Source organism: Cupressus sempervirens, chromosome 9 (assembly GCF_028749045.1).
Source record: "Cupressus sempervirens isolate cs-2001-9-10 chromosome 9, ASM2874904v1, whole genome shotgun sequence".
NCBI lineage: Eukaryota > Viridiplantae > Streptophyta > Pinopsida > Cupressales > Cupressaceae > Cupressus > Cupressus sempervirens.
In genome coordinates, this window is record NC_143126.1 from 454,656,509 (window position 1) to 454,663,402 (window position 6,894).

The window sequence follows — 6,894 nt, forward strand, 5'->3', positions numbered from 1 at the left end:
CATGATGATATGTTTTGGATAGGAGATTAGAAGATTGTTATTGAAAATGACCTAATTCACAAGGTGACATGATTGAGTAATAAAGGTTGCAATCTTGTTAATGAGAAAAATGTCAAGAAGACGGTTGAGAGAAACCTAAATACAAAGCTTGACAAAAGAAACATGAAGGTAAACTCCATTTAGGACAGAGGAGTAAAGTTGTTAACCAAGCTATTAAGGTAAAAGTTGAACCATGGATCAAGGGTAAATTTAGTACTAGATGGATTTTTGCATGCAGCTTATGTAATGGCTATGCAAGAAACAAATGCTGAATTTGTGCAAAATTATCAGATTGCAACTGTTGGACAACATTTCAAAGATTACGAAAATAAAGAATGTAGATTTGATTCCTTATTGACTCATTTATTCTTTTATGCTATAAGGAAGTTTCCTAGACTGATAAGGTGGGATAGTAGTGAGTACACAATGAAGTTGGTGACTCAATGCTATAGGTCTAAACTAGAAAATGTTAGAGATGATGACATTGACAGAATGATGAACTTTTAGTTTGAGATGAAACAGAGGTATAAGATACCTCCCTCTATGGTAGAGAAGTACAAGGAAGAGATATGCTTCATGGTGGAAACTAACAACACCTACATGGAAGCAGTAATTCCCATAGTTAAATTTATAGAACCTATGGGATATGAGAGTAGTGTAGAGATTATAGAAGGGTATGCATAGATTATTCATCAATCTAAGAAGAATGCAGAGTGACCTAGATGGGGTAAATATGAGGAAAAGATGAGAATAGTTTATTCATAACTATACAAAAAATAAAGCAAGCAAAAGTTTGAGAAAGAGATAGATTCCATTCTTAAGGAATCAAGCATGACAAGGGAAGCCTTTAATGTGATTAAAGGTATTGCACTAGAGATGAAGGCTAGTGGACAAACTAAAGTGTTGGTAGCAACTCCCATTGTAGTTGTAGGACCTTCAAAGGGTGTGATAGTAGCACAACCATGTGTGCAAGCCTCAATTACACCATATACAGTAATTGCACCAGTGCAACCAGTCAAATCAAGGAGTGCTCAACCTAGAAGTTAGCTAATGGTTGAATTGTCTATTGCACAAAGGAAATCAGAGAGATTGGTGAAGGTGAAGAAGGAAACTACACCAGCAACCAAGAAAAGGGTCAAGTAGACCACCGACAGACCTAGAAAGAGAAGAATAATAGTGCAAGTCAATGACTCTAAGGAATCAAAGGATGAAATTGAAGATAGACCAATAGTCCTAGATGCTCAAGAAGGAAGAACAATAGCTAGAAAGAAAGAATGGAAGCCAAAGGTAGAAAACCTTAACGTGTAAATTATTAATGATGAAAATTTTGTACAATTAAATAAATATTTTGATTTGTATAGTAATATGGATAGAAGGTAGTTAGAAAATGTCATTGTGAAGAACATGGTTTTGAGGAACAAAAGATTTGAGAATATACAAAATAAAATACCAAAGGATATATATAATAGGCTTGTAAATAGGGAAAGGAGAATATTAGAGGAGGATATGAATATGAGGATCGCAACAATAAATAAACTATGTGATTTTGATTTTAAAGAGGAATTAGATAGATTTTTAAGGGTATTGAGCTCTTGCTAAGGAACAAAACAAGGTAAATTCTTCTAATAGGAGGTAACTATGAAGATGTTAGGAAAGAAACTGAGGAGGCAATTGTAAAGTATATGACTACAATTCTTAAGGTGAGTGCACAATCTAAACCTAAGAGTCTCGTATATGTACAAGTACATGCAGCTTTTAGGGAAGAGGAAGAAGCAGAGGAAACATAGCAGGCACCCTCATCACCTCATATTGTTATGAGTACTAATTCCATGCAAGTGGATAGTATGCATATAACTATGGATACAAAGGAAAATCCTTTTTTAACTTTTGCCCAATCCATTGTTGGCAATAGTACTACTTACTCTAGCTCTTATGATGAGGAAGAAGTAAAGAAGAAAGAGGTAGAGGCAATAAAGAAGGAAAGGATACAAAGAGAAAAGGCAAAGAAGAAAATGAAAGAAGAAGAAGAAAAGAAGAAAGAAGAAGAAGAAGAAGAAAAGTAGAAGAGGAACAAAAAAGAGAGAAGAAGAAGAGAAGAAAATAGTTGAGGAAGAAACAAAGAAAGAAGTAGAAAGGTTAGCTATAAAAAAAGAAGGTTGAGGAAGAGAAGAAGAGCGCATAACTAAAAGTAGTTCCACTCTTTCCTGTAGTAGCTCTAGTGACAAAAGTAGCAACATCAGCAGGCAATCCATTAGTGGCAGCAATAGTGACATTAGATGATGAAGATAAAAAGTCTCGATGAGCTCTTTGAGTAAATTGTTTGAGAAAAACAACTTAGTAAAGTCTTTGGAGAAGACATTAACTAAAGTCTTGGAAAGAATGCAAAAGATAGTTACTACAATTGTAGCTATTCTAGACTTGTAGTCAAAGGCCATGGAGTTGGTGAAAACCTTTGATAAGGAATTCACAACTTTAGCAAAAGTAGCTTTAGTATAAGCTTAGGTAAAACACGATGGGACACTATTCAACACAGTGTGCACCAATATGTGAAATGACTTGAAGCCACTTGATGGAAACATCAAAGGATTGATAAAGCATATTGATTAAGGGAAAAGACTATATGGACAATGTGTGTATTCATACAAGTACCTTATAGGCATTGAGAGTCAAATTAAAGGTAAGTTAAGTGAACTTGAAATTCTTTTTATCAAGTTACAACTCCTAGAATCTAGAATTGAAGACTATGGAGTAGAAGTGGAGAAGATAGATGATATGATCAAAAAATTGGAATTTGATAAAGAGAAAGTAGCAAGGAGATTTGTCTTAGAGAAATTTTGTCATCAAAATTCAGCATTTTGCAGAGGCAACTTGAGGAATGTCTTATAGCTAAGGCTTCCTATGACAAGTTTGCCTACACTAACATGAGTGCAGTTAAAGTGGAATCCTATGCACTTTGCTCACTAATAAATATCTTAGAGATAGTAAAAGAGAAATGGAAGAAAGAATATAAATAGTAAAATTTGTGTATGTAGATTGTTTCTCCAGATTAATAGGTTGATTAGCAATAGACCCAAATTTTTGTATATAGCTTTTTACACCTTTGCCTTTGATGTCAAAGGGGGAGTATTATGTAGAAGGGAAATTTTATAGATGTATATGTATATGTAAGGGGGAGATTATGTATCTATCAATCTAAAGGAGTGATAAGGTATGTAACAATCCATCAAAACATGAATAAAATTGTTATGTTTTGAAGGCAATTGTGTGTCATTACTTTTATTCATTTTTATTATGTATGACATCATTTTGGGGCTTAGCCAATTTTCCCAAATGTTGCCATCAATTCCAAAGGCAAAGATTTTTGGCAATGTGGTTAGAATGATGTCTTAATGGTTTTAATTTATGGAAACATACATTCACCATTTCATTTATGCATTTAGAGTTAGAAAATTGTCTAAGTGTTAGATAGTTTGTAGCAACATAGTGAACATATTTTATTTGTATGGATGACTCATTGAGAGTTAGCTCATGCATAGTTGAGGGAAGATTCATTAAGTATCATGATGATGTGTACCATTGTGCAAGTTTGTATGGACAATACGGCGTGAGATATGGTTAAAATACCAATGCAAGTATTGAATAGTGTAGAATACAACATAAAAGAGAATTTGATTATATGGCCTTAGGAATTATTTTAGTTACAAAATAATTACTAAGTTATGATGATCCAACTATGTGGATATTAATTCATAAGTTATTTTATATTATGTCAAGCGTGTGAACACATAAAGGTCGACTGAGCATAGTTTTGTAAATATGCGAGGTATAAGTAAAAGTCTTATCTTGCAAACATAAGTGTGATATCTAGGATAGACGAGCAAGTGTTACATGATGAAAATTATGATGTATGATCAGAACAAGTGCAAAGTATAGCAAACAATAAGTATTGTATGTATATCTATTCTTGTGAAGAACTTAAATGTATAATTGCATGTTAGGGCAGTGGGCTCTTCTTGCATACATTATATTTGTTCCACCAACTCCTAATATGGTTGAGGCTTCTAACAAGGCCTAATCTCCTAATAGGCACTCGAGACACTATATGAACTTCACATACTCCTAACAAGTTCAGTATCCTTAATAGAATCCTATTTTTTCATGAATCATCTAGTGGGTATCATCCCCACCAGGGTTTTCCCTTGGCCATGGTTTCCCTAGTTAACAAATGATGGTGTTGTGAGTTATCTATGTAAATGGATATATTTATTGTTTAGTATTGTCAATTCATTTTTATATGCAAGATATAAAGTAATTAACATTATTCAGTTGTGGGGAAAAGTTTGTAGAATATTGATTCACCCACCCACCCACCCAACCCAACCCCCCCCCCCCCCCCCCCTGCCCAATATTATCTATTTCTAATAAGGATAAATCCATGAAAATTTCAAAAATAGCCTTTATGGTTTGAGTGGTTTAGGGTGTACTCGCACATGTGTGAGCAACCTTTGGGAAAGGAGTAGGGGACAAGGATGTAAGAGTCCTTTTGGAGAAGTTAAGAGAAACCACTTAGGTGCTAAAAAGGTGATTAGGAGAGTACTTAGTATTAAAAGGTGGGATTAACTTGTGGGTAGGCTTAGGAGGATGAGAGTGATGGGTGGTAAGCTAGGCTTTAGGTGGGATTAGGATTAAATTAAATAAGATTTAGTTCAATGGTGGGTTTAAAAAATTTAATAAAGTGGAGGGAATTAAATAAACTAAAATTATTTAAAAGAGGATTTATGGAGAACTATGTATTAAATAAATACATTAGGGGAAGATGTATTTAAATTAAATTCAAATACATTAGGAAAGTAAACCCATTGATTTAAATAAATTTAACTAAATAAGTAGAAGAATATGACAATAGTAATTAATTAATGAATAATCAAATATAATGTTATGAGAAATATTAAATAACTTAATATAATGTTTTGGATGATTTTAACTGTCTACAAGTATAATCTACACCTATTACTCCTACTATACCAGTTGTCATAATCAATCAAGAGAAAGGACAAGGAGATGTGAGTAAGCATCAAGCCAAGCAATAGAATGTGCATCCATTGAAGAGAAAAATTCTTAAGTGTTAGATCAAAAGAATAGAGCCAATGAGGACCATGTAGATGATAATGCTAAAGAGGAGAAGAATGAAAAGACCAATACTGATCAAGTGGATCAATCCACTATATGTGAAAGACCAATTTCCTTACGACCTCAAATTGAGGGAGAAAAGGAAGTTTTACAACTGAGTTCAATAGGTGAACTCACCACTAATGATGAGAAGGAAAAGGAGAACGCACCTGAACAACAAGTGACTACTATTGAGGCTCAACCAACAATTATCTAGATCATACTCAATCCAAGGAGACATATAGATCAAGCATAAGTATACAAACTGAAGGTCTACAGATGAATATGCCAAGCTCCAGCACCTCAGACTCAAAGGGAAGAGAATAAAGAAGAAGAAAATCAAGTCTCCAATGAGAATTCAAGGTAAGCATCTTACCTTAGATGAAGTGATTGTGATTACTAACTAGGACATAAACAATTTGGCATATGTTTAGATGAAACATTGAGTGAACTATTGGCAAGGAAGACCAAACTAGAGGAAATGAGGAGATAATATCAACAAAAGCAAGTATTGCATGAGATCAAGGGTATATGCATAGAAACTATTGATGTTGAAAACTTGAATGAACAAGCCCCAATCATTGAGAAAATACTTAAAATTGTAGAGAAGTTGAATGAATCTAATATTGATACAAGAGAAAAGCTTATGCAAAGGTTAGAGAGAAAATTTGAGAATAAGTGAATGGAGAAACTTGCAACAAAAATTAGACTGAAGTATGTTGAACTTTCTACCCTTGTAAATGATTTTGAAAAGATTATCGAAAATGTAAATACATTATTTATGAAGCTATGTTATAGTCCATCATTATAAAAGAAATAAGAGATCAGATGGACAAGATTGATGCTAATTTGTAGCAGAGTGGAGATAAACTAACCTTGGACATGAATTCAAGCTCAATACATTTCTCAAAGATGAGATTTTTGGAAAGCAATTGAAGTTACTACGGGAAGATAGAAAAATAAGGGAAGAGATTATCACAGTTGACACCTCACTTGGAGGTCATGCAAAGACATTTACAAACTACCAATGATTTAATTCAGAGTAATTGGAATTTATCCATTACAAAAAATATGATAGACTTAGCTTCCATAATAGAGATTGAATGCCCATATTCTTGAGGCACTAAAGAAAAATTGGGATACCATTATGGATCTCATCTTACAATGTCATAAACCATTTTTTACTAAGTATGGTTTAATTCATGATGCTTGGCTTACTATTAGGTGGAAATCGTGATAAAAAAGGGTGAAATGTATAGAGATTAGAGAACACAATAATGGAAAAATTTGTATACCAAGGAGTAGAACACTGTATATAGTTACCAAGCTAAGGTACAGAGTATACCCAAAGGGGGAGTTCCAGTTTTGAATTTTTAATGTTTTGTTATGTATGAATTGTTGATAATGATAAGTTTTATTTCCACTAATTCCAAAGGGGGAGATTATTGACCCTAAAGGAAAACTTGTTAGTGCAAAAAAAAAAATCATTTACTGGGCAATGTTGGTCAATCACCACTATGACCGAGCTAGTATATAGGCCAAGCTATCAAGTAAAGAAATGAAGAAGTTCAGTATGTGTTGAGGTAGTTATAGTCATCAAGTGCACATAAGCATCATCAAGAATTTTAGTATTTGTTGAGTGTTTTGTGAGGCAATATGCATCAAGAAATCTAGAAGAAAAAAATA